Genomic DNA, 12,457 nt, shown 5'->3' on the forward strand with positions numbered 1-12,457 from the left:
CTTGACCTCGCCCTTGCTCCACCTCGCACGTCGTCATATGTTGTGCACACGTTTGTGGGAAAGATTGTCGTGAAGCCATCGTTGGCGATGGGGTGGGAAAAAAGGAGGATCAAAGTGGGTGAAACACCACTTTATTGTAAGTAACCTACCTTTTTCGAAGTGTAGATAATATGGGTTTAGGTTTTCCGATTTTTCAAATTTGAATTTTAGGGATTAGGGATCTGTGAGTTCCAATCCCATTTTTTTTTTCTATGGTTTCTGGAATTGTGTTTTGTAGTGGGTTGTGCATGTGGTTTTGTCTTCAATCGTGGTCCCCATGGTTTTGTTTTCACCTTTTTTTCTATGGTTTCAGGAAAAAAGGTGGAATTGTATTCATGGTCCCCGTAGTTTTGTTTTCACCTTTTTTCCTCATGGTCCTACTAGTGTTTTCACCTTTTTTCCCATGTGCCTCCAGGATTTTATGTTGTTTTCACCTTTCTCCTTGACTTTGCAGGCATGCCTGAATTATGTAGCATTAAAATTAACCACGGTGGGAAGTGGTTTGAAAGTGCATATACGGGGAGGGTTTGAGGCTTGGTTTGATTATGTAGACAAAGACTTTATGTCTTTTTTCGAGATTGATGAAATGGTTAAGGAGTTAGGATATGATGAGTTTATGTTGTATCACTATAGGATTCTTGGGATGTCTTATTGGGAGGGATTAAGGCTTATTGAACGGGACCAAGATGTGGGTGAAATGTGCAAGTATGTTCCAGGGGTTAGGGAAATAGAAATGTACCTAGAACATCTAAGTCTGAAGCAAGCTGACTTGAAACATAAGCTTTTGATGAATCTAGATGAAAGTGCCATATTAAAAAAATGTGTCATTATAGAAGATATTGAGGAATCAAGGGTGGCGATTTCGATTACAAAGGGAAGTGGATCAAAACGGAAGAAGGGTAGAGAAAAATGGAGTGCGGATGACTTAGAAAAACGGCTATGTCTTTTGAATGACATAGCCTACAACGGTGATGATGAACATGAGGCTGAAGCAACTGAGGAAGGACAAGGAAGTGGAGATGAGGTTGAAGATGGTCCTCTCAATGCTGATAATGAAGGTGATAAAGATGATGAAGGTGATGAAACTGAAGAAGGTCACGAAGCTGAAGAAGTTAATAAAGCGACCGAAGTAGAAGCTAATGAAGGTAAAATTTTTGAAACATTTATTTTTACAATTTTAATTTTAGTATTCAATTATTTTTGCAAAGTTTAGGTTTTTAACAAATATGCATTGTTTGTGGCATTAAATGCAGAGGATGACACTACATATAATGAGTTTGTGGACAGTGACTACATTTTGGAAGATAATCATCATCGTGCAGTAGATGATATAACTGTAGAAAGTGTCGTTAGTGATGCTGAAATGGGTGAATGGGTTGGGAACCAACATCCAGAAGACGTTATTGATGCAAGGGATGTAGAAGACGTTCCCTTTGATGATGAGAGACAAGACTCAGATGGCCTGTACATTGTTGACGATTCAGGTTCAGAATGCGATGAGAAGGTCATTTACCCTGAGTTTAATGAAGAAGCCGACAGGGATGATCCAAAGTTTGAAAAGGGATTGAAGTTAAGAGATGCTGCATAGTTGAGAGAGGCAGTACATTCTCACTCCATTACGCATGATGCACCTTTTATTAAGCTAAACAGGAATGAGAAATGGAAGATTAGTGCAAGGTGTGAGAAAAATTGGAGATTGTATGCTTCCAGGATGTACAATGAAGATTCAATGCAAGTGAAAACCTATGTTGGGAAACATGAATGTTTGAGGATTTGGAGGGAAAATCCTAACTGCAAAGTGGCATGGCTTATGAAGAGGTATGTGGAAAAGTTCAGACTCAACCCAAGCATGCCCATCACTACATTTATGGAGACAGTGAAGGAGGAAAAAATGGTTGAGATCCACCTCAAGACAGCCTACAGAGTGAAAGCACAGTGTTTGAAAATCCTTGAGAGGAGTAACATGGATCAGTACACAAAGTTGTGGAAGTACTGTGATGAGCTTAGCAGGACAAACCTAGGTAGTACAGTTCAAATGAAGGTGCTGCCCTATGATGATGCTCACGTGATATTTCAGATGATTTATATTTGTTTAGGGGCTTGCAAAAATGGATTTAAGAATGGATGTAGGCAGCTTGTAGGGTTGGATGGTTGTCACTTGAAGGGAGTGTTGAAGTGCCAGTTATTGTTTGCAGTGGGAATGGATGCAAATAACCAAACTTGGGTTATTGCATATGCTATAGTAGAGCTTGAGAACAAGGACAGTTGGGTTTGGTTACTGGAACTGCTAGCTGCTGACTTGGGAATTGTGAACCAGTGTGCTTGGACTTTCATTTCTGACAAACAAAAGGGTTTAATACTAGCTTTTGAGAAGGTGCTGTCTAATTGTAATCATCAGTTCTGTGTTAGGCACTTATACACCAACTATAAGGCATATGGGTTTAAAGGGAAATGATTAAAGGATGCCTTATGGAATGCTGCGAAGGCAACAACCATCGCTGATTTTAGAGAAAGTATGGTTGAGATGAATAAACTGAATGAAGAAGCTTATAAATGGTTGGAGAAGAGACCAGCCTTGCATTGGAGTAGGTCACACTTTGAGACACACACTTAGTGTGACATTCTCTTAAACAACCTTTGTGAGAGCTTCAATTCTTTTATCCTAAGGTCTAAGGACAAGCCTATTATTACCATGCTGGAAATTGTAAGAGTTTTATTGATGAAAAGGATATGGTTGAGAAAAGATGCAATGAGGAAGGATAAATGAGCTATCTGCCCGAAAGTCCAGAAGAAGTTGGAGGAGTACAAGCTGAAAAGCTCACACACTATAGCTAAATGGTCTGGAGGAGAAAAATTTGAAGTGGATAAAGGCAGAGGCAATATATTTGTGGTGGATTTGAATGGGTGCACTTGCTCATGCAAAAGATGGTATTTGACAGACTTTCCTTGCATACATGGTTGCTTGGCCATCTATTATGCAAGGAGACAACTTGAGGAATTTCTTTCCTCTTGGTACAAGAAGGAGAAGTACTTTCAAGCTTACGAAAACTTGATTCAACCTGTCCAAGGCATGAAATTTTGGGAGCCATCTGAAAACAAATGCATTCTTCCTCCAACTTTTAAAAGGCAGTCAAGGAGACCAAAAAAGAGGAGACATAGGGAGGGTGATGAAAATGAATTCAAGTTAAGCAAGAGAGGGCAAAAAAGTGTGAAGTGTAGTGTTTGCAAGGCCTTGGGACACAACAAGGCCAGATGCCCTACCATTCATCCTCTTCCAACTGCTAGAAAAGGAAGAAAAAGCAAGAAAAATGAGGTATACTTTTGATATTTTTTGTTGATTTTTCATTTCTTAAGTGACTTTGTTATTTGTGAAGTGTAGTATCTGTCAGTGCTAATGCTATATGGGTTCATTACTTAGGCCTCAACATCTAAGGTAGCACAACCCTCTCAGTCATTGCAGCCATGCACTCAAGAAGCTCCACAATCTTCATCTCAGCCAACTCAAGCCTCTCAAACCACTTCAAAGTTTACTGCAAGAGGTAAAAAAAGGAGGAGGAATGTTCCATGATGCTGCTTTAATGCTTTAGGTTGTTTAAGGGTTCATTTTGTTATAGTTGAATATGCCCTTAGTTTTTTTGGAAACAACTTTCCGATAGATCTTCAGTGTTTTAGACAGAGTTCAATTAGTTGTTAAAGTTGACCCATTAGTGTTTTGGACAGTTGTTTGGTGTTTTTAGAAGAACACCTTGACCCATTAGTTGTATAAGTTGTGGTCTTTTGATACTTATATGTGAATTGGAGGATGTATATTGAACTTTGTTGTGAATTGAAAGTTGTTGACAATTGAACTTTGTTGGTAGTTAAAATGAAGAATTTGCAGATTTAGAATTCAACGTTTGTTTGGAATTGAATTTGCAGATTTGGAATAGAAAGTTGTGGTTTTTTCCCTATTTAATTTGATTTTTTTTTTCAAAAAATTTTGGTGGGAAAAAATGTAAGGTACATGGTTGTGGGGAAAAAAAATTTGGGCGGGAAATTTTTTTTTGAATCCCTAAAAAAAAAAAAAAATCCAAGTGGCACCCAGTTATTGTCCACATAGGCGCCACGTCACAGTTAACGGGAGACTTAAGAGTTTGACTAACGGATGTATCAAACTGTCCCAAAATTTACACTATATGTATGACTTTGGGACGAAAAAAACTTGATGTACAAAATGTTGAAAACCACGAAACTTTAGGGTAGTAAATAGAGTTTAACCCAAAATTTAACTATTGGCTGATATGACTAGTGAGGCCTTGTTCAGTGCACTGTGCACGCCACTTCCCATTCTCCCTCACGTTACTCCCTCTCTCTTTCCACTCATTTCCCTCGCACTTTTCTTTCTCTATCTCTCTTTACCCACTCAACACCATCAGACATCACTTCTTTACATTTTTTTATTAAAATATATTTTCACTCTCTTTCTTTTTCTCCTTTTTGGCGGGTTCCCACGTCTCTCTAGCTCTCTCTCCCTCTCTTTTCAGCTTTTCTCTCTCTCATACTCCATCATCCCCTCTCTCTCTCATATTCCATTATCTTCTTCACCTCTGTAAATAGAGAGGCCGAAAGGCCAAGGACCTTCACCATTCATAAATCCATATTTCAAACCTTTGGTGCATAGGGAACATGACTGCAGGTTTGCAAGTAGCATCAGAGCAACTCTGAGTGCTCTAACGTTGAAGACCCGAGAACTTCGAACTCTCACCTTCAATCTCAGGTGAGATTCTTTCATTCTCTTCCATTTCTGGGCTTCGGTTTGTGATGGAAATGAATGTTATGTTGAGTTTAAACTTGAATCCATGTGTTTTAACATAGTTGACTACCAGGGTGTCTTGGTGGACTTTTAGGGTTGACCGTTAACTTTTTACAAAATTTGCTCAGGACTCCTTTTAGCGTATTTTGACGCTCTGATTCCAAATCCGTACTCCGTTTTCTCAAATTTGATCGTTTAAGTTGAGTTTTACTAATGGGTCCCAATATTATGTTTAGGTGCGATTGCTATTAGAGACTCCGACTTTCTTAGTTCGAAAGGATGTGACATCATAAGTATCTGTGATTGGGGCTTTTTGTTTTTATGTGTGTGTGTATATATATGTATGTATGTATATGTGATTTTCCTAACTACCGCTTCTATATATTATGATGTGACATGCCATGTTTAGATTTACAAATAGACTTTTCGTACACTTTATGTTTTTAATATTATTTGTGAGCATAAACTTGTGGCATGGCATCCTTATGTTTTACCTGCTCATTATTATATGTTTGCACTGTGTCTCTTAGTTATTTGTACTATCTTGGGCCAAGGACCAACTTCACGTGTAGTTCACATGCACCATTTACATTCGCTTTGGATCCAGAGTTAGGTACTAGCCTGTCCTTTTGTGTGATGTTTTGGACTCATATGTGATGTGACTAGTGCTGTAATACCAAAATGTAAAACCTACACCCAGCCTGTTCCATTGTCTGATTATCTCTGCAATGGACTTGTGTGCCTACATAAATTAATGAGCATTGTTTTCTTGTGATATTGATTTGAGATTTAATGTTGTGAATATTATTGGTGTACCCTACATCTTTTCACCCACTTTTGCTACAAGGTACTGTATTACATACTAATATTATAGTATTTTTGGGAAACCATATACTTGTTTTACAGCGAGGGGTTACACTTTTTGAAAATGTTTTACAAAAATTTATTTTCAGGTCCTCTCACCCTTGTTTTTCACCCCTCCAGGATTTAAGTGGTAGATGTTTCATGATGATGAGGATTTTCGGCAAAAGCTGTTATGTAAGAGACTTCTCTTCCAAGGGTGGCCAGCCTTCTAAGAGAAGAGAGAGCTTTTTTGTGTTTTTCTCTTTTCTCTCTAGAAAACCCTTATAAGGGAATTGATGTAAAAATTATATTGACACACAAATTAAACCCTATTTGTGACAATTGTAGTATAAATGCAAGTAGGGATCGTTCTAACCGGGGATTAACTAGGGATGCATCTACTCTAAACTGACTTAAAAACACAAAATTAAACTTTAAAACACTTACCTAGACCTATATGACTCAAAACAACTTAAAAAGACTCAAAACAGCCCAAAACACTCAAATAGACTCAAATTAGACTCTAAAGGATGATTTGGACGAAATTTAACTAACTTAGACTCAAAACACTAATTTGGACAGATTCAAACACTTTTCTAACTAATCTAACACACTTAATAAAATGGGGAATTGATTTGGACGAAATTAATTAAAATGGACAGATTGTAAACTAAACAGATTAGGCACTAAATTAGGTGAATTGAATGGGAAAAAGGCTAGTTAGGGGTCCTTCTCCACACATGCACATATGTAACATAAATTGATTTCCAGATTTTATCCCTTTAAACCATGAATGACAATGCCCCAAATTAATTGTGAAAAGCACAAATTAACTTTCAGATTTTCCTAGTTTCATTGAATTGGATGGAATACGCATCGACAATCAAATTATTCTTATCAAATTCCCTACATGAACTGCATAATAGAGATAAAATCAAAGATCATTAAGCTTTTTGAAAACCCTAAGCATTGACTAGACATTCGTAACTATGAATTGCATGATACTCTTGCCTAGAATTTACTTAATACAATCATGACCAGTGATTTCCACTACTTATGAATATAAGGTCATAACGATTAGGTGAAATTCTCCTATATCCTAGCATCAAATTCATGTATGAAAACTAAGTATGCATCCTTAATCAACACACAAGAACAAGTTCTCAATAAATCAATTAAGTAAATCACATCCACAATTCAAGAAACAAAATCTGGAGGAAATCAATTCATATAAAACACATAACCATGGTTTCGAATTCACCCCTAACTAAGAAAAACTTAGTTACACATGTTCATAACAATTGAAAAGCAAATTAAAATAAACATGGAAACGAAACAAGGGAAGAAAGAACTCTGAAAGTCTCCAATGGATGCAGATTTCTTGCGGCACAAGATGGTCTTTCTCCTATGGAAGCCACGGCACTCCTTCTTCTCCTTAGGACTTGCGGCATAAAGTGCATTTTCTGAATGAATGGTGAATGATGTGAATGGATGAATGAATTCAATGTTGAATGGCTGCCTAGGGTGTCTAAGGGGGCGCAACACAACAATAGGCATATATATATATAGCACGGCCAAAAACCCTAGGAGTCAGAATTAGGGTTAAACCTAGCTGATATAAGTGTTTAGGGCCCCTAGGTTGTGGCAAGGGTTTGGGAATTAAGTCCTAGCCCAATTAGTCTCAGATATGGACTTATACAATCCAAATCCAAGAGAAAAAGGGCCAAATAAAATTAGAATCCAATCAGAAAAAGGTTTAAGAATTTTCGTCCAAAATTGGGCCTTCTAGAAACTAAGTGTTTTATGGCTGATTTTAGGTGTTCTAGAAGGCATAAAAAGGGGGGGGGGGGGAGGTGCGGCACCCTTTTAGGGTTAGATAGGGCTTCTAGAAATTAGGTTTTTAGGTCCACTTGCAGCTAGGATTAAGGTGGAACAAGATTAGGTTAGGATAAGATAGGATAAGGTTTGGATAAGATAAGGTTGGATAAGGTTTTGGATAATGTTTCCTCTTTTCTTGCACTTTCCTTATCTGATTTGTAGCATGTTCCTAGCCTCTTTTGACTCCAAATTCGTCCATCCACCTTGCTCCATATACAAGCTATCCATAATAAGCCCAAAACTGCTCTAAAAGGCTCAAAATTGCCTTTTCTTGCCAAGTTTGTCATTAGGATGTACAAACAAACGAAAATAGCTTAAAACACTATAATACGTAGTAATTAGCTCACTAAATGTAAGGAAATAACATAACTAAGTAGCATCAATATGCTCCTATCAAATTCCCCCACACTTAGCTTTTGCTAGTCCTCGAGCAAAACGAAATAAACAAAACAAACAAAACACAACCTAGACCTTCCAACATTACCTCAGGGATTTCCAATGCAACATGACATATTAAAGATCATCGCTCACATAGATTTTAGTTATCCCTACCCTCAAGCATATACTTAATCATAGTTACCACTCACTAGCTCGCATTTCATCAATTAAAATATGATTTTGAATGTAGTAACATGCCTTAGAGAATCCCTCAATTCCTCACAAGATATACTCTTTATTTTCACACAGATTTTCTGACTACACTCCCTACACTAGGTATATGTTAGAAGATTGATGTAAACATGTAGACGAACACTCACATATGTTATAACAAGGAAAGCAATTTCTGGAATTATTAACATGTATATGTATATGATCTCATGAACGGAATGCCACTACTTAGACGCGAGAACCAGGGACACCATATGCTCAAACCAATTTTAAACTCCACATATTGAAACACATAAAAATCAAGATAGAAGTTTAAGGGTTGTAACGGGGCTAAGGTATTGGCTAACAAGGAAAGGTAGAGGAAACAAACGTTCTTAAAGTAATAGTGAGCAAAGTAATGAATTAGGCACTTAGAATTCCCTTTAGAATGCAAAAATCAACTTTGAACACCCAAAGGGAAGCCACACAAAACTTAGGGCCATATTCAACTTTTTGGACCATTTCTTCAACAACCAACACTTGTGAGTTCATTCTCACTTATTTTCAACTCCTTTTCTTTCTTTCTTCTCTTTTTTTTTTCTTCTTTTTCACATTTCCTTTTTTTTCTTTTTTCTTTTTTTTTCTCGTGCCTCCTTTAAGACTTTGGCACACACATACACACACAAAAATCCCTTCCCCCACACTTGTTTTCTGCACGAATGTCACTCAAAAGGAATTCCTTTTAAGTCATGCTCCACTATACTTCAAGAACAAGGGTATGGAAAGTCCTATTCTAGGCTAGGTAAGGATATTGTGGTTCACAAAGAAAATAGGCTAAACAAGGCTCAAAGGGGTTTAATCCTACAATACAAATGACAAAGGTGGATTCGGCTATTTGGCTGTGGTGGTGACTACTAAACAACTTCATCTTTTTATTTGCTATGCTAATTAATTTCATGCTTTGAATGAAATGGGTATGAGTTCTAGTATTTGGAACTATAGGGATAAAACGCATTCTAAGTAGCAACCAAGTAAAGAATGATGAGATCATGCAACGACTTTAGAAAACAAGAAATCAAGATTAATAACTCTCCAAAGAACATTTAGGCTCAAGTCTCTCAGGGTTGTAGTGTTAGTTTGAGTTTCTTCCTTCAAGCATGTTACAAAAACTGATTTTTTCTTTTGTGATTACATGTGAATTCGTAAATGTCAACTACAACTAAGCATAAACCAAAGAGTAAATCAAACTTCCATCCATGTTTGTAACTTTCTTTAATAGTCATGCAATTAAAAACCAAATCCTCATCATTGTGTTGGAAGGTACCCTAAGACACAAACAACATAAAAAACAAAAACGACTCTAAAAACAACTCTTTTTGGGTTTTTCAAACACTTTTTTCGATTTTTTTTTTCAAATTTTCGGATTTTCTGATTAAGACACATAAAAACACTTCAAAACACACTAAAAACACTTAAAAACAGTGAAAACCAACTTTAGAAGTATAGGTAATAAAATCCAACGAATTTTCATGCAAAAACAACTTGTTTACTCCCCCACACTTAAACCAAACATTGTCCCCAATGTTTTAAGCATAGACTCCCAAGCAAACAAACAAATAACACAACTAACAACATGACAAGCATGGCAAAGTAAAAGCAATAAAGAGTAGAGTTTAAGAATGCAAATCTGGTTGTGGAGCTAAAGTTTTATCGTCTCCTCGTTTGAACACATGGGTTACCTCCCAAGAAGCGCTTGCTTTAACGTCTTCCAGCCGGATGATACCTCCTTTTAATCTTCACTAGGGCTCACGACATGGAGGGGTATGTCCTCCACAGTATGCTCCTTGAAATTCTCGTAGTAGGGCTTCAACCGGTGTCCATTCACTTTAAATTCATGTCCCGTCTTCAAACTTTGAATTTGGACTGCACCATGAGGAAAGACATTAGTAATAACAAAATGCCCTATCCATTTAGAACATAACTTACCTGGGAACAAACGAAGGCGAGAATTGAAAAGTAACACTTTCTGCCCTATTGAGAATGTCTTGCTCTGAATCATCCTGTCATGGTAAGCCTTTGTTTTCTCTTTGTAAATGCGCGCGTTCTCATAAGCCTCATCCCTTATCTCCTCAAGCTCATTCAATTGAAGCTTCCTATGAACTCCAGCGGCATCTATGTCCATATTGAATGTCTTTACGGCCCAATGTGCTTTATGCTCCAATTCAACGAGAAGATGGCATGGTTTCCCATAAATGAGCCGAAATGGAGACATCCCAATTGGTGTATTGTAGGCGGTACGATATGCCCACAATGCGTCATTCAAATGCAAGCTCCAATCCTTCCGAGTTAGCCCAACGGACTTTTCTAAAATCTGCTTGATTTCTCAATTAGAAATCTCGGCTTGCCCACTTGTTTGAGGATGATAAGGTGTTGCCACCTTATGTGTGGCATTGTACTTCTTGACCAACGCCTCTATGGTCCGATTACAAAAGTGAGAACCTCCATCACTTATAAGAACCCTTGGCATTCCAAATCTTGCAAATATGTTAGTTTTCACAAATTCTGCAACCACTTTGGAATCATTAGTCCGGGTGGCTTTTGCTTCCACCCACTTCGAAACATAATCAATTGCAAGTAAAATATAAACACAACCATAAGATGAAGGAAAAGGACCCATAAAATCAATGCGCCAAACATCAAAGATTTCGACAGAAAAGATGGGATGTTGCGGCATTTGGTTTTTGGCACCTATATTGCCAGTTCTTTGGCAACGATCACAAGTCACACAAAAAGTTCTAGCATCCTTAAATATAATAGGCCAATAAAATCCACATTCTAAGACTTTATGTGTTGTTCTTTGAGTGCCAAAATGACCCCTACATGCATAAGTGTGACAGAAAGTTAAAATTGAATTAAACTCCATTTCATGCACACACCTACGTAAAATCTAATCAGGGCAATATTTCCACAAATATGGGTCATCCCACACATAAAAACGTGCATCCTTTTTAAGTTTATCACTTTGGTGCTTGTTTAGGGTGCTTGGAACTTGTTTAGACACTAAATAGTTCACTAAATCGGCATACCATGGTGCACTTACCTCGATGGACAGCAACTGCTCATCTGGGAATGTCTCTGGGATAGGCACGACATTCTCCTCATGCACCATACGGCTTAAGTGGTCAGCCACCACGTTTTCACTTCCTTTCTTGTCCCGGATTTCGATATCGAACTCTTGAAGTAGGAGCATCCAACGAATAAGCCTTGGTTTGGCCTCCTTATTCGTAAGTAAGTACTTCAACGCTGCATGATCAGAGTAGATTATAACTTTAGTACCAAGTAAATAAGAACGAAACTTATCTAAAGCAAAAACAACAACAAGAAGTTCTTTTTCCGTTGTGGAGTAGTTCAATTGAGCATCATTTAGGGTCCGAGATGCATAATATATGACATGCGGCTACTTGTTCATCCTTTGGCCTAAAACAGCTCCTAATGCATAATATGAGGCATCACACATAAGCTCAAAAGGAAGGCTCCAATCTGGTGGAACTATGATAGGGGCCGAAGTAAGCATCTCCTTTAGGTGTTTGAAGGCCTTCTCACATTCCTCGTTGAACTTGAATGGTACATCCTTCTGGAGAAGTCGGCATAGGGGTTGAGAAATCTTAGAAAAGTCTTTGATGAATCGCCTATAAAATCCTGCATGTCCAAGAAAAGAACGAACCTCTTTAACCGAAGTAGGAGAGGGTAAGTAGCGTACAAGATTTATTTTTGATTTATCCACTTCAATACCCTTGGCCGAAATAATATGTCCTAGAACTATTCCTTGTTTTACCATAAAATGACATTTTTCCCAATTTAAAACAAGGTTAGTTTCAATGCATCATTTCAAGATTAATGTGAGATTATCTAAACAATCATCAAATGAATCACCAAACACGCTAAAATCGTCCATGAAAATTTCAATAATCTTTTCTACAAAATCTGAAAAGATACTTACCATGCATCTTTGAAAGGTGGCTGGTGCATTGCATAAACCAAATGGTATTCGACGATAAGCAAAAGTACCAAATGGACAAGTAAAAGTAGTCTTTTCTTGATCATCTGGAGCTATAACAATTTGATTATATCCCGAATAACCATCAAGAAAACAATAAAAAGAATGACCGGCTAACCTTTCAAGCATTTGATCAATGAATGGCAAAGGGAAGTGATCTTTCCTTGTGGTGGCGTTGAGCTTCCTATAGTCAATGCACACTCTCCAACCTGTTTGGATACGGGTTGGCACAAGCTCATTCTCGACATTCTTCACCACAG

At 37.6% G+C, this 12,457-nt stretch overlaps 1 pseudogene; it reads left to right on the forward strand.

The window, feature by feature from the left end:
* The first annotated feature begins 625 nt into the window (after nt 1-625).
* On the forward strand, nt 626-3,968 carry LOC148690513 (uncharacterized; annotated as a pseudogene).
* Nucleotides 3,969-12,457: the final 8,489 nt, after the last annotated feature.

This window comes from Pyrus communis, chromosome 15, assembly GCF_041283825.1.
Source record: "Pyrus communis isolate YQ-2024b chromosome 15, ASM4128382v1, whole genome shotgun sequence".
NCBI lineage: Eukaryota > Viridiplantae > Streptophyta > Magnoliopsida > Rosales > Rosaceae > Pyrus > Pyrus communis.